Below are 26548 nucleotides of genomic sequence, written 5' to 3'. Positions count from 1 at the left end.
AGTATCTCAGCTACCTCCCCCTTTACTCTGGATTCGGCAGCATTTTCTTCCTCGGTAAAGACAGATGCAAAATACTCATTTAGTATCTCAGTCATGCTCTATGCCTTCATGTGTAGATCACCTTTTTGGTCCCCAATCGGTCTTACCCCTCCGCTTACTACCCGTTTACTATTTATATTCCTATCGAAGACTTTTAATGACATGATGAAGGGATCGAGTGCAATGTATCCAATTTTGCTGATGATACAAAGCTCGTTGGGAAAGAAAGCTCTGCGGAGGGCGCAAAGAGTCTGCAAAGGGATACAGACAGGTTAAGTGTGTGGGCAAGAAGGTGGCAGATGGAGTATAATGTGGGGAAATGTGAGGTTATTCACTTTGGTAGGAAGAACAGAAAAACAGAATATTTTTGAAATGGTGAGAAACTATTAATTGTTGATATCCAGAGAAACTTAGGTGTCCTGGACACCTGAACTCCAGGTTGTGCTAACCTAGTAAAGGCATCCAAAACCTGATGACGGAGAAAGGCGAAATAAACACTAAGACATGAAACAATCTTTGGTGTGTTCTGAGAGTCAGCAAAGTGGGATGGTTTATGACCATGAGTAAAGATCAGTGGTGATTATGTACAGAACAATGCAGCAGAATCGTATACAGATAGAGCATGTTCCCTTCTCAAATGTTGGAGCTCTCAATAGGGGACAGTCAGAAGTCCATTGCCACAGGCAATCCGCAAAGGTCAGGTCTGATCTACCTGGATTCGCAGAGAGGACAGATTGTGTTGATTGCTTGTCATTAATGTGATCTGTAGACAGTTGTATTATCATAATAATATTGTTGAATGTAATGTTGAAGACAGCTGTAGTGCAACTCTGTTGTAAGTCAATCTATTAAACTTGCTATTTTGTAACCACTCGGGCTAAAATCAAGCGGAAGTTATTGTTGATGGATTAACAACCCATAGTTGCGACAGTAATGGGAGAAATCCGCGAACAAACATTCACTTTATATATAAACATCAAACCCATAGTTTTTATTTTAACACGTTCTTTTTTTGCAATTCTAACCAATGTCCAAACAACGAAAGCCCACGTGTTTTTTCAGAAGCTTCCCATCCTGTTATGTATTTTGAGCAGTTTCCTACATGTATAAACATCACACCCATAGTTTATATCTTCACACGTTCTTTTTTGCAGTTCTAATCGACGTCTCAACACCGAAAGTCTAAGTGTTTTTCAGAAGTTTCCCCTCCTGTTATGTATCTTGAGCAGTTTCCCACATCCTTTTCCTGTGATGTGATAATTCTGGGTGCAAGATGAATGTGATTGGATTTGCTGCAGTCCGCTGACAGCAGGCGATGGAAGCGAGCGCCATGCTGCCGCTGACAGGTGAAGGAAACTTCTGATGCTGCCTGACATCCGGTGGGGGTGGGCGGGGATTTGAAAGCCAACCCATTCCACCAATGTGGAAGCTATGAAGTGGTGCTTGAGAAACATTGATAGAAACAAACGCCCATTGGAGCAGCCAGGTCTCGTGGCGCAACGGTAGCGCGTCTGACTCCAGATTAGAAGGTTGCGTGTTCAAATCACGTCAGGGTCGCAGTTTTTTCCCCTTTGAGATGGTTTGTATAATTCTGCAATTAATGTTTTCTTTGCGTCTTCACAATTAACAGAACCCTGCTCTCAAGTCTGTCTCTGGTTCCCCAGTGTCAGGTAGGGAAGCACCTGATGCCCTCATTCATTTAATGTAAAGAACAGAAGACAAACACACGTCTTCGTTCAAAAACCACCCTGCAGGTGGACACATAGTGAGATAAACACAGGGCAGGGGTGCAGACAGTATCCGGAAACATCGGGAAATAGACAAGAGAAACAGATTGAGCTCTTTGTTATCAGAAAATTGTCGAAACCTCCATGGTCAATGAAAGGGCTTTTTTTGATCGGTTTCCCTTTGCAACTTGCAATTCAGGAGAACTTGGTAGATGGTTGGTTCGGTTCCCTTGTCCCCCAACAGCGGAAAAGTTTTGTCGATCCCACCCCACGAACTCCTTTCAAAAGCCACTCTGTCCAAAGCCCATATATCCTTCCAGATTAAAAGGGAATAAAACTTGAAATGAGCGTCACTGAGAATCAGTTTTCTCTCACTCAAATTTATCTGTTTAATGAAGTAAAAGATGCAGCTGACAAAGAATAAGGGAGCCGCCACTGTCTCCCTTTTTGACACGAGAAGAAATTCGATCTGGATGTTCATGGAGACCAAGTTTCAAAATAACGTTTCCGCCCGGGATCAAACCGGGGACTTTTTGCGTGGAAAGCAAACGTGATAACCGCTACACTACAGAAACCGATGATATTTTACTGAACACAATGGGCAACTGAATGGTGTCCTCTCTCTGCTCGTATTTGGAATGTGTTGTTTCAAGTCCAGCAAGAGATACAGACAGTGGCTGCTCCGTCTTTTCTTTAAAAACTCTCAGGGTAGTGGGTTTGAGCCCCACGTTGGGCGAGTACCGTTTTAAACTTTTATGCTGCTTCCACCATTGAGCACCAGCTCTGACACTTCCCCCCACCCCCCTCCGTCTCACCGCGCACGATGGGGCCGCGCCCGGGCTGAATCTCTCCAATTAGGTTTCCGCCCCTGTCGCAGCATGAAATGGTCCTTATCAAAGTCACAAATGATACTCCATGTGACGACCACCATGATAAACTATCCCTCCTCATCCTGCTCAAATACAATATCTCACCGTGCTGTTATGCTGTTAGACTAGTTTCCTCTCTCTGCTCTTATTTGGAATGTGTTGCTTTTCCGTCTGACGACACTGAGTATCATCGTATTATGTTTGTCCACAAGAGGAGATCATTCGGCCATCGTGCTGTAATCTTTCTATGATTCAAGTCGAGTGCTCGTTGAGCATGTGAAAGATAGCAGGATAGATTCTTGAATTCTCCACTCATCTTTTGACTTGGGTCAATTGTCCAGAAACAAAAGTGGCGTCAGTTTTCAACGAGTCCATGGTCCATGTGCTTCTTAAGCTTCACTGCGTGCTACTGTACAGAGAGGTCAAGGGGCAGCTAATCTTTTTGTGTGCTGCAGGAAGCAAAAATTCTTGATTTTGGTCTTGAGCAAAGATGGAAAAAAAAAGCATAATGATGCCTTCTCTGAGGATTGAACTCAGGACCTTCAGATTATAAGACTGACGCGCTGCCTGCTGCGCTAAGAAGGCACTTGCTCTATAAATATCCAGGCAGCTCTATCAAGTAGGAAAGTTTGCAAGGTGCAAAATCATAAACCAATCCGCAGTTTGCAAAATCTCTCCATCCAGTTGGAAATCGAACCTACAATCTTCTGAATTTTGGTCAGACACATTCCCCATTGCTCGACTGGCCAAAGGTGTGTCGAGTAAGTCGGAGCTCAAACGCTCACAGCGCTGCGGTATGAGCAGGTACCGAGTCAGTCTCGGTCATGCCCACACGACTTCACGAGTCCAGGAGTGTCAAAAGGCACACGGTGAACAATCACCAAAGAGAGGGACCTTTGCTGCTTCCCTTCGATAGCTCAGCTGGTAGTGTGGAAAACTTGTGGAGATTAAAACTTGAAAGCAAAATCACTCTTAAATCGTTGGTTAAATTCTGGCTCAAAATAGTGAACGTGCTTTCGGAGTGAGCGGTATTGAGCTCAAGGCCGCTCTCTTAACTTTACAGACTGCTTGCTGCTTAAAATGTTGGCACTTTTCCTTTCTCAAACCTGAAAGCTGTTTTACTCGAGCATTTGCCTCTGCTCACCAGCAGGGAGTGCCTTTGAGCAACAACACGTCAAACCGCACTCACTTTCAGGCAAAAAAGACTTCTGTCAGTCTTTTGGACAGGTCTCTCGCTGCTCAAAGGAGTGCCGTTGAGCAGCAATTTTAAAAAAAATATTCGAAATATACTTTATTTCATAAATTTAATGATACATACAGTTCAGGGTTAAAGTTCGCAATTTCAATTCAAAACAATACAAAACATATCGCACACACGATGATCCCATTATTTCAATACAATACACAGTACATGTCTTGGAATACATTCTGTATAAATAAAGGTGGGATGGCTTTACACGGTGCTCTTTCCCATAGGGCCCTTGCGTAGACCGCAACGCGCCTCAGTGCGTCCCGCAGCACGTTCTCCTGGACCTTGGAGTGTGCCAGTCGGCAACACTCAGTCGTGGACAGCTCCTTCAGCTGGAAGACCAGCAGGTTTCGGGCGGACTGAAGGGCCTCCTTCACCGAGTTGATGGTCTTCCAGCAGCAGCTGACATCTGTCTCGGTGTGCCTCCCGGGGAACAGTCGATAGAGCACAGCGTCCTGTGTTACCGAGGTGTTGGGGATCAGCCGGGACACACACCAACGCATCTCTCTCCAAACTTTCTGCGTAAAGGTCCAGTCCACCAGGAGACGGAGGACGGTCTCAGTCCCGTTGCAGCCTTGAATGCAGCTTGAGGTGGTGCTGAGGTACCGTACATGTTGGAAGGACTGCAGGGGAAGGGCCCTTCTCACCACCATCCAGCCCATATCCTGGTGCCTGTTGGTCAGATCTGGCGACGAGACGTTCTGCCAAATGGGAACTGACCGATCGGATCCACCCTCTCCTTTTCCTGCACGACCCCCAGAACGTTCCACTGTCTCACGGCCTTGTGGTCGAAGTGGTTCTTCCTCAGGAACTTCTCCACCTGGGACAGTGGTGGGGGACGATCCAGCTGGACGGGACGTCCTGCGTCTGTTCGGCCACCATGACCAGACCCAGTTTTCTCAGTGTATTGGACAGGTAGAAACTCAGCACGTAGAGACATTTGGTGTTTTTGTACCGGGTCTCTACACACATCCTGAGGCCGCCAAATGCAAAAGTGGCCATCAGGATCAGGGCAGCATTGGGGACGCTTCTGCCCCCTTTGCCTGGGGACTTGTGCATGGTATTCCTGTGGACACGTTCTACCTTGGACCTCCAGACGAAGTGGAAGATAGCTCGGGTGACTGTTGCGAAGGAACTGTGGGGAATGGGCCAGACCGGGGCCACGTAGAGCAACACCGCGAGTACTTCACACTTCTTCATCAGGTGCCTGTTGGTTATGGAGAGAGAGCGTCCCCCCAACATACCAAGCTTCTGTTTGGCTATGGCGACCCGCTCCTCCCATTTCTTGGTGGAGGCTTGGGGCCCCCCGAACCCGATCCCCAACATCATCAGGTAGCCGGACCTGACGGTTAAAGGGACAAAGGATCGGGTCTCCCACCTGCCATAGAATATGTCCTCACTCTTACTGCGGTTCACTGTGGCCCCCTCGAGGCCAGCTCGAAACGTTCGCAGATGCACATCAGTCTGTGGACCGACTGCTGATTGGAGCAAAAGACGGTGACGTCATCCATGTACAGGGTGGCCTCATCCCGAGAATCTGCACTGCATGGGATCGTCAACCCCTGATACCTGTGTACTTCCTGATGGACGGGGTAAATGAACAAGACCACGGAGAGTCGACAGCCCGGCCTGACCCAAGAGCTGATTGGAAAACTCTCTGACTCCCGCCCATTGATTGAGAATGCTCTATGGATGTCCGCGTAGAAGCAGTCGGATCCAATCGCGGATTCCCTCCCCAAGCCCTGTTTTGAAGACCACGTCCATCATGTACGTGTGGAATATCCTATCAAAGGCCTTCTCCGTGTACAGGCTGATGAGGCAGATGTTCACCGCCTTTCTTGCACGTAGGCGATCGTATACCTGGGCAGCTCAAGGCGATCTGAACTCTTCCTGCCGGGTACAGTGCTGGTCTGATCCGGGTGGATCACCCGCTCCAGAGCAGACTTGAGCCTGTTGGCGATGACCTTGGACAGAATCTTGCATTCGGCATTTAGCAAGGAAATGGGTCGCCAATTTCTTATTTCTTCCCTCTCCCCCTTCTGCTTGTAGATGAGGGTGATGATGCCTTTCGTCATGGACTCTGAAATGCTGCCTGCCAGAAGCAAACTCCCCTACACATCCAGTAGGCCTGGGCCTATCCAGTCCCACAGAGCCGAGTACAACTCAACCGGTAAAACATCATTCCCCGGATTTCTACTATTCTCGAAGGACCGGACGGCCTTTGTCAGCTTTACCAAGGTCAGTGGGCGATCCAGGCTCTGTCAATCGCTGTCCTCTTAGACCTCCGTAATAGAGGACAGGAAGGGTTGGGAGGCCGTGCTGTCTCTGGGCTTTGCGTCATACAGCCCGGCATAAAACGACTTGCTGATCCTCAGTATGTCGGTCTGTGAAGACGTCACCGAGCCCTCTTCCTCCTTCAGGCTGCTGATCACCAGAGGTCTCTCTGTGCAGCTTCTGGAAGAAGAACCGCGAACACTTCTCGTCCTGCCCCACGGAGCGGACTCTGGACCGAAAGGTGATCTTCGATGCCTCGGAGGCGAAGAGTGAGACTTTCTGGCCCTTCACCTCCCTGAGTTCCTCCCCGACATCCATCCCCATCGACTGCAGCTGGAGCAGATCCTGCACGCTTTAATGGAACTGGGACAATTTCCTCTGTCTCTCTTTTGCCCCTTGAACTGGACGGGTCAAACCGTGAGATCAGAGGCTGAGGCTCTTTAACTGGATGGGTCACAACGTGAGATCTCAGGGTGAGGCCGCTTTAACTGGACAGGTCACACCGTGAGAGCTCACGGTGAGATAACTTGAACTGGATGGGTCAAACCGTGAGATCTCAGGGTGAGACCCTTTTAACTGGACGGGTCACACCATAAGATCTCAGGGTGAGACACCTTTAACTGGACGGGTCAAACCGTGAGATCTCAGGGTGAGACCCCTTTAACTGGACGGGTCACACCGTGAGATCACACGGTGAGACTGCTTTAACTGGACGGGTCAAACCGTGAGACCTCAGGGTGAGGCCGCGTTAATTGAACGGGTCTCACCGTGAGATCACAGGGTGAAGTCCCTTTAACTGGACGGATCACACCGTGAAATCACAGGGTGAGGCCCCTTTAACTGGACGGGCCACACCGTGAGATCACAGGGTGAGGCCCCTTTAACTGGACGGGTGACACCGTGAGATCTCAGGGAAAGGCTCTGTGATTCCAGGTGGTATTTCCTGGCTCGGCTAATTTAAATATGTGAGGCGATGAGAGTGTTGGAGAAATGAAGGCTTGAGATGGCAGAAGCACAGGGTCTCAGCAGCAGTGGGACCAGGACTGTACTTTGTAACTGGTGCAGGGAAACAGCAGTGGGAACGGAAATCACAAAATCACAAGAGACTTAGAGGTCCATGTATACAGATCATTAAAATGTCATGGGCAGGTACAGAAAATAAGCATGAAAGTCTCATGAATGCTGGCCTTTATATCTAGAAGACCAGAATACAATGGGGTAGAAGTTATGCTACAACTAGACAAAGCCCTGGTTAGACCACACTGAGAGTACAGTGTTCAGTTGTGGGTACCACACCTTCGGAAGGACATATTGGTCTTGGGAGTGCAGCGCAGATTCACAAGAATGTTACCTGGACACTGAGGAGGAAATTTGGATATGGCCTGTTTTTGGGCGGGAGGAGCACGATCCGCTGTTACCCCGTGCCCAATGGTCCCTGCGCAGGCAGGACGAGATTTTCGTCAGGCCTGAGGACTCACCTGCAATCTGCGTTGGAGATCAGCGTTGAACGAGGATTGCATGAAATTCGCACTTTCCACCAGCAGGGGGAAGCTCCAATCACTTAAAGGCAGGCTGTCTGTTAGAAATCTATTAAAGGTAGCTGGTACCTGTTATTTGATGAATATAACAGCCTGCTGTCTGCAAGGAGTATGAACGGAGATGAGACATCGCACACATTTTCCACGGATGCAGGTCCCATCCCTATTTTGACATACTGATGAGTTAATTTAAAATATCGAATAAAGGTTGCACACCACTAAATCCCACATCCTCCAATCTGCATGCCAGAACTCACCAATCTGCCGGTCTGAGAACACCTGCACCAAGGTTCTCTGCTGAATCTCTTGGTGCAAGAGGTGGACTGAAGGGGGGACATCCTATATCCACGGTGGGCAAGAGGTCCTCCAGACATACACCCAAAAGGGAGTGGGAGGCAGTAGGGGATGAGGTCAATGCCAGGTGCACAGTATCATGAACATGGATGCAGTACAGGAAGAAGTTCAATGCTTTGACATGAGTGGTCAAGATGAGCGAGGTCAACTTTCAAGTTGGGCCTCCTACCAACTACACCACTAGCCGCACCCATTGCTCCACGCACGACACACCCCATCACCCATATACCAACACACTCTTTCCATCAGTACTCAACCCTCTCGCCCTAACACATTACCAACATTGCAAGCCGCTCAGCCACAACTCACAGGCCACACACACTGGCAGCTATTCACCATCATAGGAACATCACCAGACACACATCCCGCTTTCTTGCAGGAGAAGCTGGCACATATCAGGAGGCAGCAAGTGGCGGTGGCATTTTGCCCCTCGAGCCTTTTTCATCATTCGATCAGATCAGTGTGGACCTGTGACCTAACTCCATTTACCCGCCTTAGCCCCATATCCCTTCATACCATTGGTTCACAGAAATCTATCAATCTTTGATTTAGAATTCTTGATTGAGCTAACATCAACTGCCGTTTTACAGAAGACCGTTCCAAACTTTTCCCACACTTTGTGCGTCGAAGCATTTCCTAACTTCGCTCATGCACGTCCTGGCTCTGAATGTTAGGTCAAGTCCCCGCGTCCTAGCTGAGGTATTAAATGAGTACTTTGCATCTGTCGTTACCAAGGAAGAAGAAAACTCACAGAAAAAAAGGAGGTCGTTGAGATATTGGATAGACTAAAAATTGATAGAGGAAGTACTGGAAAGGCTGGCTGTACTTCAATAAATGAGTCACCCGGTCCGGCTGGGATGCATCCTCGATTGCTGAGGGAAGTAAGGGTGGAAATTGCAGAGGTTCTGGCCATAATCTTCCAATCATCCTTAGATATGGGGGTAGTGCCCGAGGGCCGGAGAATTGCAAATGTTACACCCTTGTTCAAAAAAGGGTGTAAGGATAAACCCGGCAACTGCAGGCCAGTCGTTTAACCTCGGTGGTGGGGAAGCTTTTAGAAACGATAATATGGGACAAAATTAATTGTCACTTGGACAAGTGTGGATTAATAAAGGAAAGCCAGCACGAATTTGTTTAAAGCAAATCGTGTTTAACTAACTTGACTGAGTTTTTTGATGAGGTAACAGAAGGTTGATGAGGGGATTGCATTTGATGTGTATATGGACTTTTAAAAGTTGTTTGATGAATTACCGCATAATAGGCTTGTCAGCAGAATTGAAGCCCATGGAATTAAAGGGGCAGTGGGAGCATGGATACGAAATTGGCTCAGTCACAGTAAACAGAGAGTAGTCGTGAACGAGTGTGTTTCTGACTGGAGGAAGTGTTCCCCAGGGGCCGGTGCTGGGACCACTGCTTTTCTTGATAAATATTAACGACTTGGAATTGGGTGTACAGGGCACAATTAAAAAATTTGCAGATGGCTCAAAAATTGGAAGTGCAGTGAACAGTGAGGAGGATAGTGATAGATTTCAAGAGGAGATAGGTAGGCTGGTAGAATGAGCGGACACATGACAGATGAAATTACCGCAGAGATGTGCGAAGTGACACATTTTGGCAGGAAGAGGAGAAGCAATATAAACTAAATGGTACAATTCTAAAGGGGATGCAGGAACACAGAGACCTCGGGCTATATGTGCACAATTATTTGAAGGCGGCAGGATAGTTTGAGAAATCGGTTAAAAAAACATGTGGCGTCTAGGGCTTTATAAATGCAGACATGGAGTACAAAAGCAAGGAAGTTATGTGGAACCTTTATAAAACACTGGTTCGACCAAAACTGGGGTATTGTGTCCAATTCTGGGCACCACACTTTAGGAAGGAAGTGAAGAAGATAGAGAGGGTGCCGACAAGATTTACTAGAATGTTCCCAGGGATGAGGGACTTCAGTTCAGTGGAGAGTCTGAAGAAGCTGAGATTGTTCTCCTTCGAGCAGAGAAGGTTAAGAGGTGATTTGATAGAAGCGTTCAAAATCATTTCAGGTGATTAGCAAAATAACAAAAGGCGACATGAGGAAAAATCATTTTAATGCAGCGAATTGTTATGATCTGGAATGCGCTGCCTGAAAGGGTGGTGGAAGCAGATTCAATCATGGCCTTCAAAAAGGAATTGGATAAATGCTTCAAGTGAAAAACGTTGCAGGGCTACAGGGTAGAGCGGGAGATTGGGTCTAACGGATTGCTCTAACAAAGAGCCGGCACGGGATCGATAGGCCAAATAGCCTCCTCCTGTGCTGTAACAAATGTATGATTCTCTGATTTTGAAGTGTAGTCATTGTGGTAATGTTGGAAATGCTGCAGCCAATTTGTACACAGCAAGATCCCAAATACTGCAATGAGATGAATGACCAGAAAATCGGTTTTAGTGATGTTGGTTGAGGGATAAATATTGACCAGGACACCGGGTAGAACTCGCCTGCACCTTTTAGAATCGTGCCGTGGGATCTTTTTCATCTACCTGGGAAGAAAGATGGGGCTTCAGTTTAACGTCTCGTCTGCAAGGCGGCATCCACAACAGTGCAGCACTTCCTCAATACTGCCCTTCGACAGTACAGCGCTCCTTCACTACTGACCCTCCGACAGTGCAGCACTTCCTCAATACTATCCCTTCGACAGTACAGCGCTCCTTCACGACTGACCCTCCGACAGTGCAGCTCTTCCTCAATACGACCCCTTCGACAGTACAGCGCTCCTTCACTAATGACCCTCCGACAGTGCAGCACTTCCTCAATACTACCCCTTCGACAGTACAGTGCTCCTTCACTACTGACGCTCCGACAGTGCAGAACTTCCTCAATACTACCCCTTCGACAGTACAGCGCTCCTTCACTACTGACCTTGCGACAGTGCAGAACTACCTCGATACTGTCCATTCGACAGTACAGCGCTCCCTCCGTACTGATCCTCCGACCGTACAGTGCTCCCTCACTACTGACCCTCTGACAGTGTTGCATTCCTGCAGTACTGACCCTCTGACAGTGCAGCAGTGCGTCCATACAGCCCCTCCGACAATGCATCCCTCCCTCAGTATTGACCCTGCGACACTGCAATACTCCCTCAGTACTGACCCTCCGACAGTTCAGCACTACCTCAGTATCGCCCCCCTGACAGTGCAGCGCTGCCTCAGAATGGCACTGTTGTGTCTGCCCGGATTGTGTGTTCATGTCTCAGGAGTTGGATTTGAATTCACAACCTTCTAACTCAGAGGCGAGACTGCTACCACTGATCCACGTCTGACACCTGAAAGGGGGAGAGAGAGATGGAGCGACTTAGGTTGGGCTTTCTGGAACGTTGAGATGGCTTAAGGCACGGCTGTCAAAAGTAGGGCAAATGGACTGCGGATGCACAAGCGGCCAGAGGTGGAGGAGCAGAGTGTTTGGGAGGGGGTATCGGAATGGAGGAGGTGACAGAGACAGGGAGTGGTGAGGCTCTGATGGATTTGAATGGAAGAAAGAATAAAAATAAGCGACAGGCTTTGGAGACTAGAATCCAACGCAGGTCAGTAAGGGCTTTGGTGATTGGTGAGCAACTCACCAATCAAAAAGCCAGCGGTGGGGATGGAATCTGTGGCAAGGATGTGAAGATTTTGGGGCCAAAGATCATGACTTCCCAATTTTTAACTGGAGGAATTGTGTCTCATCTCAATCAGGGTGTGGGTCTGACAACACAAAGACATTGGAAGGGTCAAGGGAGGCGGTGGTTTTGTCAGCGTCCATCTGAAAGCTGCTCCATGTCTGTGGACTGTGTCACCAAAGGGCAGCATGTAGATGAGGAAGAGGAGGGAGCCAAGGATTGGGAAGAGAAGCTTCTCCTAACTATGATCAGATAGGTGAGTGGAACCAATTGAGGGTAGTCCCAGCAAAAGAGGCCAGTGTCTGGAGAATGAGGAGGTAACTGGATGGGTTGTCTGTCGGTAAGGCGGGGTGGGCCATGGAGGGATCTAATCCCAGGAATAAGAATTTTAAATTTAAGGGATATGGAACTGGGAGTCGGTGAGGGTCAGGGAGGCCGAGCAGGACCTGGTGCTGGTTGGACACGGATTACACAGTTTTGGATGAGTTCACGTTTATGGAAGGTGGAGGTTGGGTGGCCGGCCAGGAGTGCCGGAGGAATGGAGTCTGTTGGTGGGGGGGTGCAGGGAACAGAGGCATTAATGAGGGTTTCAATGGCAATGGGCTGAGGAAGGAATTGAGGCGGGTGAGGAAATCACGGGGCCTATGTGAAGGAGGTCAAATCGGGTCATGAGCTGATCTCGGTGTTGCACAGGGACAATTTTACTGGAGCCGTTAACCAATGTGGAATAAACGAGTAAACATCTGCAGTAAAATAGCGGAGAGAGGCATGTCAATGGGACACGTTCAGTGTCCGTCCCCTAATATCACCCACAGTCATTTCTGTCAAAGACTCACAATTCATATTCTAACTGGGGAAACTGCAGGAACAGAGTGAAACGGGTCTGCTTTTGTCCCTGGATTCAGTCTACACAGCGGAGAAATCGGTCTAAATTATAACTGAATCTCCAGGAGTGAACATGGTCAATACAATTATATAAAAACTGTAAATGGAGCTGCTCATTATTGTTGGATCAGTCCTGTATGAGATCAGATTTAAACTTTATTTCTGAGAGAGATCTGATTAAGTTGATAACCTGGGCTTTGAGATGTTTGTGTTACATTCACCACATTATTTACATCGGAGTCAAAGCTGCTGATATAATGTGTTTGTTAAACTGACTGTAACTAATAACAATGATCAGGAGTATAACCGTGTCAGTGGAGACTTATCCCCTGTATAAATCAGGGCTTGTTGGAATGGATCAGCACAGAGTGCCTGCTGGAGCTGTGGTTTCCAGGCCAACAGAAGTCAGTGCTTCTCACAGAAATGGAATATCCAGTGATGGTTCAGATAGAACGTATTTATTATCCTGTTCTTGCAGCCATTGGAGTTCCGGGTAAGCCGTTCTTTCAGCTGTTAATGGTGTAAATCGGTGTTAACTCTGCTGCTGTACTTGGCAAATTGTTTTTCCCCCTGCATATTTCACAGTCACCTGTTCTGCACTATTGGTTGAATGGTGGAATGTAGGAGGTGCATTATATCTGTCATGAACTTTGTATATCCAACACTGGCATTCTTACTGGATCATTCTCTGTACTGAATATATTGGAATCTGGATTCTGGGCGAAGAGTTGGTATCAGACTATCAGGAGCTGTTAAGGTTTTCTTGTTGTGGAACTAACCTGCCCTGGAATATGTTTTCATCAATGTGTTTTCAATGATTGATAATGAGACAGCTCACGGTCTCAGTGTTACAAGGAGGCAGTGCAGTGTCCTCCCTCCCCAATAACATGCTTCAGTTCAACTGGGATTTCAATGTATTTATTGGTGATCACTGTTATGAAATATTATTTCATTATGTGTGTATCTGACGCCGTTTCAGATGTCTGGTTACTGAACTGAGTTTGCTGATGAATCTTTCACATCTCCTTCTCTGCTTCACTGTGGATGAATTCACTGAATGTCACTGGAGTTCATTGTAAAATGAAATGTTTTGATGTTTTGTTGTCTCAATTTGCACTGTCCCTGTTGGAATCAGGAGGCCTTCTGTGTATCTGTAGATTATAAGTGTGATGTTGGCGTTTTGTTAATTGAACAATCCCGCCATCTATCACTTTACTTTATAATTACAGGAGAAGGAATCTCAATTATTGTGAGATCAGCCTCGGAGAGGCATTCGATTCCGTTTATTCCATGATTTGTAGATGAAGTGAACAGTGTTGTTGAACAGGTGGAGAATTGAATGATCTGTAAAAACATTAAACTATTCCACAGAGGCTTCACTATTTAATAAACTGACACTGAGAATAGGATCGGTGGAACACGGGGCTGGTGAACAGAATGCAGGCACAGGATGATAGGATTTAATCGGATATGAAAATGGACTTGAGAAAGAGAATAGAATGAATGATAGAGAGGGCGACTGAGAGGGAAAGCGAGAGGTTGTGGTGTGAATAATTCATCCGAATGAACTGCTGAAACTTCCAGTAAAATTAAACAGAGAAAATGTGATTTGAAGGTGTTTTTATGATGTGGTCAGATTGGGTGAGTTTTTACTGTCGGACTCGCTCCTCATGTTCATATCATTGTCAGGTCCTCAGACTGTTTTTGTGAATGTTCCTTACTTTCCAACTTAACAGTAAACATAATTAAAAATTTACTTCAAAAATAGAATCAGAAATTTCTTGATTGTAATCAATTATTCGGAAACTGTTTTTTTCAAGCTCGGATAAGTTCAATAACAACGTGATTAATTGTATTAATACTTTTCATTTTAAGTTTCATTGAATTTGCAAATTAAATTTATTGAACACATTTTGTATCAAACACAGGTTCCCTGACACCAATAACTACAGAAATGTAATAGTTGGATTATGTACAGTCTCTCCCTGTGAATCCCAGCCTCTGCTCTCACTGCAATGAATCCTCTGTCTCGTCAGTTCCTTCAGTTTGTCCGTTTTCCCAAACCATCTAATCCTGACACGTCTCGAGCTCCTACACGTTCATGCACACTACTCTTTTCCTTGACTCCCTCCCAATCTCACTCACTGTCGGCTCTCTTAACCCAGAGTAACACACAAGCTGCACCTCCCGCGTCCTCTCACCTTCCGACACTTCCCTCTCTTTTCCATCCGTCTGGAGCCCAAATTTGGCTTTAATCCGCTGGATTCCCGGTGTGTAAAACCCCTTCTCCCTTCCCCACCGGCACTGAGCTCTCACTCAGCCCTTCCAGTGGATCCGCTGCTCACTTTATTCACTTTCTGTATCCATCTCCCAATTCATTATTGATCATTGTGTTTAAAAACATCTCTCTGCCCGAAAGCGCTGCTCAGGTCAATGAATCACTTTCCACACTTCGATGCAGCAACAAAGCTGGAAATTTCACTTCAGATCCTCCCCTCATGACTGCAGGTCTGATCAGTAATTTCTCTGTTCCCTTACAGTTAACTTGGTGGCGATTGTGATCCTGTCCCGAGGAAAGTGCGGTCTCTCCAGATGTATCAGTGCCTACCTGGTGGGAATGGCAGTGGCCGATCTCCTGGTCGTTATCATTGGTGTGATATTGAATTGGATTGGTCTGATTTATTTCAGAGATTCATTCCTGCTCATTACTCCCGCGTGTAGTTTTCTTGCCTCCTTGAGTGCTGCTGCCACAGATGTTTCTGTCTGGTTCACAGTCGCTTTCACCTTTGATCGATTTGTGGCCATTTGTTGTGAGAAGCTGAAAACTAAATATTGCACCGAGAGAACGGCGGCTGTGGTTCTGGGAACAGTGAGTGTGCTGGGCTGTTTGGTGAATGTCCCCACGTACTTTACATTTGAACCTTACGTTATAATTGATAATGTTCCCTGGTTTTGTGAGGTTAAACCGAGCTTCCGTACTTCCCCCGCATGGTCCGCATTTGAGATGTTTCACCTCATTTTAACCCCTTTTATCCCGTTCTGTCTGATTTTTCTGTTCAATGTTCTGACAGTCAGGCGTATTTTAGTGTCCAGTCGAGTCCGCAGGGGACTCCGTGGCCGCAGCAATGGAGAGAATCTGAGTGATCCAGAGATGGAGAACCGAAAGAAATCCATCATTTTACTCTTCAGTATATCGGGCAGTTTTATACTGTTGTGGCTGACAAAGGTTGTATTTTTCATTTATCTGCGAATTGCAGACATTCGGTATTTTTACTCCTTCATCGACCCTGGTTATCTCACAGATCACACATCAAAGATGCTGCAGCTTCTCAGTTCCTGCACAAACACGTGCATTTATGTCCTGACCCAGACTAAATTCAGAGAGGAGCTGAAGAACGCGGTGAAATACCCGCTCAATCTAATTGTTAAATTAATGAAATCAAAGAAAGAACTGAAGGGTTTCAAGCACGAGAACTAAATCCCATTTCATACTCCATCTCCTACACTTCCCGGGGGATGGAAAGTACATTTTATATTAGCAGCACAGAAATATGAAATGATCTTAAATCTAATTCTGAGATTATATTTTATTGATAATCTCACCCATTGAGGCGGGATTTGCTTTGCAGAAAACACGTGAATTGTTGCTCAAAATGGCGGCATTAAAGAGCTCAGCTGGACTTTAATTAACTGACTGCAAGACAAAATGGGCAAAGCTGGAAATCAAAGTCACTTCTGTGGACCTGATCAGGATGTGTGTACTTCACATAAATGGTGAGAGAGAGGGAGAGAGGAAGGGAGAGAGGAAGGGAGACAGATGCAGAGAGAGAGAGGGACAGAGAGAGAGAGGGAGGGGGAGAACGGGAGACAGAGAGAGAGTGAGAAAGAGCGAGTGAGGGAGCGAGAAAGAGGGAGAGAAAGGGCGAGGCAATTAGAGAGAGACAGAGACAGAGAGAGGGAGACAGAGAGAATGAGAAAGGGAGAGTCAGAGACAAAGAGAGTTGGAGAGTGACAGAGAAAGAGAGACAGAGAAAGAGAGACAAAGAGGAAGAGAGTGGGAAAGGGCAAGGGAGGGAGAGAGGGTGGGAGAGAGAGAGAGAGAGATAAAGAAGGAGAGGCAGAGAGACAGAGAGGGAGATATAGAGAGTGGGAAGCGAGGGAAAGAGGGACAGAGAGAGAGTGAGACAGAGAGAGTGGCACAGAGAGAGACAGAGATTGAGACCAGGAGAAAGACAAAGAGAGAGGCAGGGAGATAGAGACACAGAGAGAGTGAGAGACGAGAGCCAGAGAGAGGGACAGAGAGAGAGAGAACATAAGGACAAAATATATGTACCAATTAGAAAAGTGCAGAAATAAAGAAGGGCAGAGAGAGTTACTCAGAGACGGAGAGAAATAAAGAGTAAATTATTAAGACAAGAGGGAAAAATGAAGAGAGAAAGAAAGTATATATATATATATATATATCATATATATATATATATATATATATATAATGAGAGAGAGAGACACTGCCAAGTAATTACAAAGTGATTGGAGAAGATAGGTAAATAGACAGATGAAATCAATTCAAAATAACTAGAGACTGAGAGAGAGTCAGAGCAGGAGAGTGTCGGACATAAAACGAAAAAGAGAAAGAGAAAAAGAGGAACAGAAATCAGGGAGAAAATAGAAAACAGAAGAGAGGAGGAGAAATACAAATATTAAAACAGAGACTGAGAAAGATGGAATGAAATACAGTAACAGATGCAAAGAAGAGTTCGAAAAGTCAAATCGAAACAGAGAGAAAGAAGTAGACAGAATTAGAGCTGGAGAGATTGAGAAGCAAACAGAATGAAATAAAGACAGATGGAAAGGGAAGGAGGAAGAGACAGATCGAAAGAAGGAAAAGGGAAAAGTAGATCCACAGAGAGAAACAAAGAGAGAGGTGATGCCTGGAGGCAGCTCAATAAAGTCACTCAGTCTTGTGTACCTGACCCTGACCATTACTTACTGCAGGAGTTTCCCAGCTGCTCTGTGTCGTAAAAAAAGTCATCTGATAAGCGAAAGCCTGAGACTAAATTGGCTTCAGCATGTCTGAAGTAAAAGGACGATTAAAAGGAGGAAGGGCTGTTAGAAGGACTGTTAATGACACATTGTAAAAGACCACACAGCAGAGGATAGGTCACCATAGCAATAATAACGATTCCAGGAGGGCTGGAGATGGTTTGAACACCTGCCGGCTTGACTTGGTTACGTTGTGGACACTGAGAGAAAACAATCGTGGGTTGTATTTGTAGGAACCTATTTTTGATAAGCCACCGTCCCCAGAGGTGTGGTTCGATGTTACAAAGCAGCTGGGCAGAAGTTGAATGGGGAGAGACGCAGATCCACCACTGCCGCTCCAAACTCACCTTTCGCTTCCTCGCAGCACCACCTCACCTGGAATCTTCATGACTGCTCGCTACCTCCCAGCTTGATGCCTCGATGCTGGTTCACAGATTGCCTGTGAAGCAGATGAGCTGGATACAAGACAAAGACAGGGTACACTATAACGGTATCCATCAAAATACCTGGAATCTTCCAGGCAAGCTTGAGTCAACCATAAGGATATAACTTTCGTTATCAGCTTCGTCGAAGATAGACATTGGATTTCCAAACGGTTATGCATTTTGGGAATTCGGAATGTGTTGTTTTATTTGTGTTAAAGCAATTCTAAATCGGACAGAAATCCAACGTGTTGATTAAATTGAAATGTAATTTTTTCTAGTGTATTCAGAATAATAAATGATTGTTTTGTTCATAAAGCCATGGTTTGTGACTGATGTTTCTTTAGGATAAAGAGCCCATTATTTAAATGTAAAATTAAACCTTGTGAAGATAAAAAGGAATTGCCCCAAATTAAAGTGTAAAATCACTTTGCACCTTTTTGCTCCTCCATCTGTACCATGTGTCACTTTCCCAGTGAGCTGCTGGGATTCTGTAATAAATCACAATGTACTCTTACCCCTTCTGCTGTGTTACTAAACTGGACAGGGTCCTGCAGCACTCTCCTGTTCTGTTACTGTTACAAATACTGTTATTGTTTCAGATTAAAGAAAAATATGAATAATAGAGAATTAAACCAAATCCCAGATCAGAACTACATTCAGATTGAGTCCAATTTTACGTTGATTTATTTAATACAAGCAAGAATTGCATTCTCTACACCAAATGGCTCATTTGACCTTTCCTCCGAATGTCTGGTCTCTCCTTCTCTGTAAGAATTAAGTCCAAATAACCAAATATTAATCCATTTTTTTGCAGAAGTTCACATTTTGGTCTTTGATTCCCTCACTGCACCGCTGTCTTTGTGTTAAACACCAGCTAGTTCCAGTCTCACTCAGTTTGTATCTTTAACTGTAGTGCAACAGTGATTTAACAGGAACAGCAAATGAACCCTCTCCGTGTGTCTCACTGCAACAAGCTCCACCTTGTCCTCAGTAAGATGGCTACCTTATTGTCGGCCATTATGTTTCAGGATCAGGGCCGCCATTTTGTTTCAGCTTCATGGCGGACAATTTGTTCAATATGTCTATCTTGCCCCCCAGTAAGTTGGCCGTCTTTCCTCAAAGTTAAATGGCCAACTTGCCCCTCAGTTAATTGGCCGCCTTGCCCCTCAGTTAAATGGCCGCCTTGCCCCTCAGTAAGATGACTGCATTGCTGGTGTCAGTTTAGTTACAGGTTCATGACATTGAAGTTGTTCATAGATTCATTGTTTCATGGTCGGTACAGCACAAGAGGAGGCCATTCGGCCCACTGTGCATGTGCCAGCTCTTCGAAAGGGCTGTCGAATTAGTCCCATGTCCCCCTCTGCTCTTTCCCCACAGCCTTTATGGGGGCTTTGTAATAGTAGTTGTGTTATGGAAATACATATATATGTATAGATGCAAATTGATGTTGTCGTTGTTGCTCTAATATATAAATACAAGTTGTTGTTGCCGATAGATTGTCTCTCAATCTTTTACTCTTCAGATTCTTCTCCTTTATAAACTGGGCTTTGTTTCTGTGTAAGTGAATGTTGCTGAGAGATTGTTTCTGTAACTGAGTGAGGGATCTTGTTTTTTATTAGTTTTTAAAAAAAACATTTTTACTTTGGCTGTTTTGAATGTCATGAATTTGTTTGAACTCTTTGGTTAATTGGAAAAAGCCACAAACTGTAAGTTGACCACAAACTATAGGCTTTTTGTCCACTGCTAATTAAAACAAGAGAAAAGAGCAAAGGTAAAGTTCGTTCACCTTTGCAAACTGCAACATAAAGGGTGAAGTAGCAAAATATGGCCAGGCTTTTTGTCCCCTGCTCCAGGAACAGAAGAGAAAATGAGCACAGGGGCAATTTGGACACTGCAGCAAACACAGGCAGACAGACCAGCACCTTTTAGGGGAGGGTTGGTGAAGGCCGGGGGTGGGGGTGGTGAGTGAGGCAATGAGTGGCAAAACAGGAGAGAAAACCCTGCAAACTTGTATTAGAGAGAGAGAGAAGCAACTTGTGCTCTTCAGTCTGCCGTGAGTGTTTTTCTGTCTCTCTCTTTCTCCCAACTTTTCTCTCTTTTCTTTAGATTTTCTGCTTTGTAACTGGGGAGTTTGTTTGTCAGTGGTATTTGCTGTGGGATTGCTGCCTGTGTAATGGAAAGAGTGAGTGAGTTAGTGTGAAAGTGTGTGAGTGAGTGAGTGTGAGGGAGCTCTGTGCTCTAGCTGAGCAGTTTTAATCGCTTGTTTTGTTTCTAATCAGTCCCTTTTCACTATCTCTCTCTCCCTCCAGAGGACTTTTTTTGTGGAAATGCTGTAACATGAAGATGTGGAAAGAGAATTTTTGGGAGGAGGTGGAATCCTTGGACAAGGAGCTTTCTCTCCACATGGGACAGACTGAGGCCTTCACCACAAGCTGCACCCAATGGGGCTCACGTGAGTTGTATCTGGGTCACTGTGGGATCAACGGGCGTGCTGTGGGATCACTGGGACACTGCAGGTTCACTGGGACATTGTGGGATCAATGGGACACTGTGGGATCAATGGGATACTGTGGGATCACTGGGACACTGTGAGATCACTGGGACACTGCGGGATCACTGGGACACTGTGAGATCACTGGGACATTGTGGGATCAATGGGACACTGTGGGGTCAATGGGACACTGTGGGATCAATGGGACACTGTGAGATCACTGGGACACTGCGGGATCACTGGGACACTGTGAGATCACTGGGACATTGTGGGATCACTGGGGCACTGTGGGATCACTGGGACACTGTGGGATCACTGGGAGACTGTGGGATCACTGGGACACTGTGAGATCAATGGGACACTGTGGGATCACTGGGACACTGTGGGATCAATGGGACACTGTGAGATCAATGGGACACTGTGAGATCACTGGGACACTGTGGGATCAATGGGACACTGTGAGATCAATGGGACACTGTGGGATCACTGGGACACTGTGAGATCACTGGGACACTGTGGGATCAATGGGACACTGTGGGATCACTGGGACACTGTGAGATCAATGGGACACTGTGCGATCAATGGGACATTGTGAGATCAATGGGACACTGTGCGATCACTGGGACACTGTGGGATCAATGGGACACTGTGAGATCACTGGGACACTGTGAGATCACTGGGACACTGTGGGATCAATGGGACACTGTGGGATCAATGGGACACTGTGAGATCACTGGGACACTGTGGGATCAATGGGACACTGTGGGATCAATGGGACACTGTGAGATCAATGGGACACTGTGGGATCAATGGGACACTGTGAGATCACTGGGACACTGTGGGATCAATGGGACACTGTGGGATCAATGGGACACTGTGGGATCAATGGGACACTGTGGGATCAATGGGACACTGTGGGATCAATCGGACACTGTGCGATCAATGGGACACTGTGGGATCAATGGGACACTGTGCGATCAATGGAACACTGTGGGATCAATGGGACACTGTGAGATCACTGGGACACTGTGGATCAATTGGACACTGTGCGATCAATGGGACACTGTGCGATCAATGGGACACTGTGCGATCAATGGGACACTGTGGGATCAATGGGGCACTGTGCGATCAATGGGACACTGTGCGATCAATGGGACACTGTGGCATCAATGGGACACTGTGCGATCAATGGGACACTGTGCGATCAATGGGACACTGTGCGATCAGTGGGACACTGTGGGATCAATGGGACACTGTGGGATCAATGGGACACTGTGGGATCAATGGGACACTGTGGGATCAATGGGACACTGTGGGATCAATGGGACACTGTGGGATCACTGGGGCACTGTGGGATCACTGGGACACTGTGGGATCACTGGGACACTGTGGGTTCAATGGGACACTGTGGGATCACTGGAACACTGTGCGATCACTGGGGCACTGTGGGATCACTGGAACACTGTGAGATCACTGGGACACTGTGGATCAATTGGACACTGTGCGATCAATGGGACACTGTGCGATCAATGGGACACTGTGCGATCAATGGGACACTGTGGGATCAATGGGGCACTGTGCGATCAGTGGGACACTGTGGGATCAATGGGGCACTGTGCGATCAATGGGACACTGTGCGATCAATGGGACACTGTGCGATCAATGGGACACTGTGCGATCAATGGGACACTGTGGCATCAATGGGACACTGTGCGATCAATGGGACACTGTGCGATCAATGGGACACTGTGCGATCAGTGGGACACTGTGGGATCAATGGGACACTGTGGGATCAATGGGACACTGTGGGATCAATGGGACACTGTGGGATCACTGGGGCACTGTGGGATCACTGGGACACTGTGGGATCACTGGGACACTGTGGGTTCAATGGGACACTGTGGGATCACTGGAACACTGTGCGATCACTGGGGCACTGTGGGATCACTGGAACACTGTGAGATCACTGGGACATTGTGGGATCACTGGGACACTGTGGGATCACTGCGACAGTGGCGGCCATTTTATTTAAGATGGCCGCCTTACTGGCCGCCATTTTGTTTCAGCTTCATGGCGTTACAGGAGAAACTTCTATACCCATTCTATGTCATATATAAGTATTATAAACATGTATATATACATGAAATTTTATGCACACAAGTTGTTGTATAAAAGAAAGCCTGTCAAACATTTGCACAAATGCAGTTTGGATACTCGGACTTCTGGGTGCACTGTGGGAACACTGGGTGCACTGTGGGAACACTGGGTGCACTGTGGGAACACTGGGTGCACTGTAGGATCACTGGGATCACTTTGAGAACACTGGGACACTCTTGAATTACTGGGACACTTTTCATCACTGAGGCAATATCACTGGGTGCACTGTAGGATCACTGGGTCACTCTGCGGTGACTGTGGGATCATTGGGTGCAAGGTGGATCACAGGGACACTGTGCATGTCTGGGGCACTATCACTGATTGCACTGTGGGATCAGTGGGTCTCTCCGCGATCACTGTGGGATGACTGGGTGCACTGTGGGATCACTTGGTCACTGTGGGAACACTGTGGGATATTTATTACCCCAGTTGGGCCGAATATCCCCTGTTTCTCTGCTGTACATTCGATGTAATTCTATGTAGTATACAAATATATATAATGCTGTTGTTGTTGTCGTGAAGCAGGGACTCCCGGAGAGACTTCTTTACCCAGATGGGCAGAATGGCCTCTTTCTGTGGCGTGCTGTAGTCTATGCTATATATATAGATAGATAAATATATTATATGTACAAGAACATGTTGTAAAATAGAAATAGCAGTTTGGCCGAATGGACTCTGTGCTACACTGTGCTGTACTGTACATTCAATGTAAAATATATATAACTATATAATTATATTATATATTATTTTATACTGCATGTTCAAGAATTTGTTGTTGTTGTCAAATGAGGAATTCAGGGGAAAATCTTGACCCAGATGGGCCGAATGACCTGTTTCTGTGACGTGGTGCATTCTATGTAATATTTATGTGAAGACATATTATATTGTATAATACGTACAAGAAGTAGTTGTCATAAAATAGAAATAGCAGTCGGGTCGAATGACCTCTGTACTGCTCTGCACTGTACATTAGATGTTAAATATATATAAATATATTGTTAGATTATATATTTTATTATATTTTCTACTCGAGAAGTTGTTGTTGTCAAGTAAGAAATTCAGGGGAATTTCTTTACCCAGATGGCTGAATGGCCTGTTTCTGTGCCTTGCTGTATTCTATGTAATACATATATAAAGATATGTACGGGGTTAAATTCGATCACCCCCGAATCCGGGCGCGGGGGTCGATTAACCCCCACGTGATTAACCTGCACCCGGTCGTTGAGATGCAGACAGACCGTGAGATTGGTGCTGCCTGGTGATTTACCTGATTCCTGGGAGCAGTCAGGCCTGGCTGCGCTGCTGAGCGGCTTCTCACCTGCACGGGAGCCCCGATATTGCGTGAGTGGTTCGCACCTCTAAAAGGCAGGTTGCACCTGTTAAAGGCAGACTCCACCTCTTCAAGGCAGGCTCCACCTCTTAAAAGCAGGCTGCACCTCTTAAAGGCAGGCTTCACATCTGAAAGGCAGGCTGCACGTCTCAAAGGCAGGCTGCACCTCTTAAAGACAGACCGCACCTCACAAAGTCAAACATTTGATTCAGATACACACCTCCGGGGTCATTTCTTCTCGGACAGTTCTGATTGGCAGCTTCTTTTGAATTAAACAGACCATTGCTTAAAATGACTGGCTCCCAGTCACTGTTTTGAAGCCATTTATCAGCGTGCCTTTTTCAAACTGATGAGTCTGTTTGGAATCTCTCAGAATGTTAATCAAGTCGACAGCTTCCATAGTTTGTGAGAAAAAGACAACAAAGAACCAGGATGTTCGATAGTTCGGTCACAGTTTCGTATAGTATTTGTGAATTATTGATAATTTTCTTTTACAGTAAGGATCTGGTTGAGCTTTACAGTAAAATTGTTGTCTTACTGCTACTATTTGTTTGTTCTCTTACTGTTTCATCTATTTGTTTTGCAGTTAAAGTCTAAAACAAGGTCCAGTGTAGTGTGACTCTGTCACCCTCTGAAAATCAGGCACTATTCGGCACTGGATAGAACGAGTGGGCTGAGATAATCTGAAGGGGTTTCACTGTTCATTACCTGGAGCCCTTCAAATGTTACATTGATATCAGGACAAGCGGAAACACTGAGACATTGGCAGTGAAGCCTCACCTAACAGATGAGCTGCTTTTTCAAGCTTAGAAATACAGCTGATTTTAAATCATCAAAATTTCACTTAATTAAAGTAGACAAAAGGGAAACTATCTCTGAACTGTCTCCACTATCAGAAAAACACGGTCATTTTACTGATCGAGGAATAACGATCTTGTACAAAAAGTACAAAATAAAAATGAATTGTAATCTTTTTAAAATAACGACCTGATAGAAAGCATTCTCCAGCCAAACGAAAGCACCAAGCATTCCCAGGACATTGAGAGATTATGTGAGTGGGCAAAACTGTGGCAAATGGAGTTCAATGTGGGAAAATGCGAGGTCATCCACTTCGGATCTAAGAAAGATAGATCAGAGAGTTTTCTAAATGGTGAGGAGCTCGGAACTGTGGAGGAGCAGAGAGATTTAGGTGTCCAAGTACAGAAATCATTATGCAGCTAGTGGACAGTTACAAAAATAATTAAAAAGGCTAATAGAATGTCGGCCTTTATTTCAAGAGAGCTGGAATATAAAGGGGTGGAAGTTATGTTCCAGCTGTACAGAGCTCTGGTTAGAGCCCATCTGGAGGACTGCATTCAGTTCTGGGCACTGCACCTCAGGAAGGATATATTGCCCTTGGAGATGGTTCAGTGCAAATTCACCAGAATTATATCGGGGCTTAACGGGTAAAATTATGAGGACAGGTTCCATGGACAAGGCTAGTATTCCCCTGAATATAGAAGATTAAGGGGTGATCTAATTGAGGTGTTTAAGATGATGAAAGGAGTTGATAGGGTAGATAGAGAGAAACTACTTCCTCTGTTGGGGGAATCCAGAACAAAGGGGCATAACCTTAAAATTAGAGCTAGGCCGTTCCGAGGTAATGTCAGGAAGCACGTCTTCACAAAACGGTAGTGGAGATCTGGAACTCTCTCCCACAAAAGTCTGTTAAGGCTGGGAGTCAATACGAAATTACAAAACGGAAATTGAAGATTTTTGTTCGGCAAGGATATGAAGGATTTCGGAACCAAGGCGGGTAGATGGAGTTGTTATACAGATCCGCCATGATCTAATTGAATGGCGGAACAGGCTCGAGAAGCTCAATGGCCTACTCATGTTCCAGTGTCACAGGCTTGAGGTGCTGAATGGCCTAATCCTATTCCAGTGAAATATAGTCAAGGTGCTGAATGGCCTTCAGTTCCCGTATAACAGGTTCGAGGAGCTGAATGACCTCCTCATGTTCCTGTCAAACAGCTTTGAGGAAATTGCCACTATTTCGTCCAAGATGGCTGCCGTACTTGCCGCCATTTTGTCCAAGATGCCAGCCGGACTTACCGCCATTTTATCCAAGATGGCGGCCATACTTGCCGCCATTTTGTTCAAAGTGGCCGCCGTACTTGCTGCATTTTGTCCAATTTGGCTGCCGTACTTGCCGTCATGCTGTCCATGTGTATATGTTATAAATATAAGATATTGTTGTTGTAACAGTAGTTGTGGTTATCTAAATATAAAGATTGCCATTCTGGGATCACTCTGTTCTCACTGCGTACACTCTGGGCTGCCTGGGTGAACACTGGGATCACTCATGTGTGATTGGGCGCACTCTGGGTTCCCTGTGTGCAATCTGGGATTACTCTGGGGTGACTGGGTGCACTCTGGGGTCACCGGGGGCGGGGCGGAGTCACAGGGACGTTCAGAGGTCACTGTGGGATCACTTAGGACATTCTGCGCGGGACCTGCCGCCATTTCGTTCAAGATAGCTGCCGTACTTGCCGCCTT

The 26548-nt window shown here is 46.1% G+C and overlaps 3 non-coding genes across 3 annotated transcripts; 1 reads left to right on the top strand and 2 right to left on the bottom strand.

The window, feature by feature from the left end:
* Window positions 1-1524: 1524 nt before the first annotated feature.
* Window positions 1525-1596, top strand: trnaw-cca (transfer RNA tryptophan (anticodon CCA)). Its single transcript has one exon. It is a non-coding gene; the product is annotated as a tRNA-Trp (tRNA).
* Window positions 1597-2268: 672 nt separating this feature from the next.
* On the bottom strand, window positions 2269-2341 carry trnag-ucc (transfer RNA glycine (anticodon UCC)). Its single transcript has one exon. It is a non-coding gene; the product is annotated as a tRNA-Gly (tRNA).
* An 806-nt stretch (window positions 2342-3147) lies between these two features.
* Window positions 3148-3220, bottom strand: trnai-uau (transfer RNA isoleucine (anticodon UAU)). Its single transcript has one exon. It is a non-coding gene; the product is annotated as a tRNA-Ile (tRNA).
* Window positions 3221-26548: the final 23328 nt, after the last annotated feature.

This window comes from Heptranchias perlo, unplaced genomic scaffold, assembly GCF_035084215.1.
Source record: "Heptranchias perlo isolate sHepPer1 unplaced genomic scaffold, sHepPer1.hap1 HAP1_SCAFFOLD_55, whole genome shotgun sequence".
Taxonomy (NCBI): domain Eukaryota; kingdom Metazoa; phylum Chordata; class Chondrichthyes; order Hexanchiformes; family Hexanchidae; genus Heptranchias; species Heptranchias perlo.
This window is presented reverse-complemented; position numbering and strand designations above follow the sequence as displayed.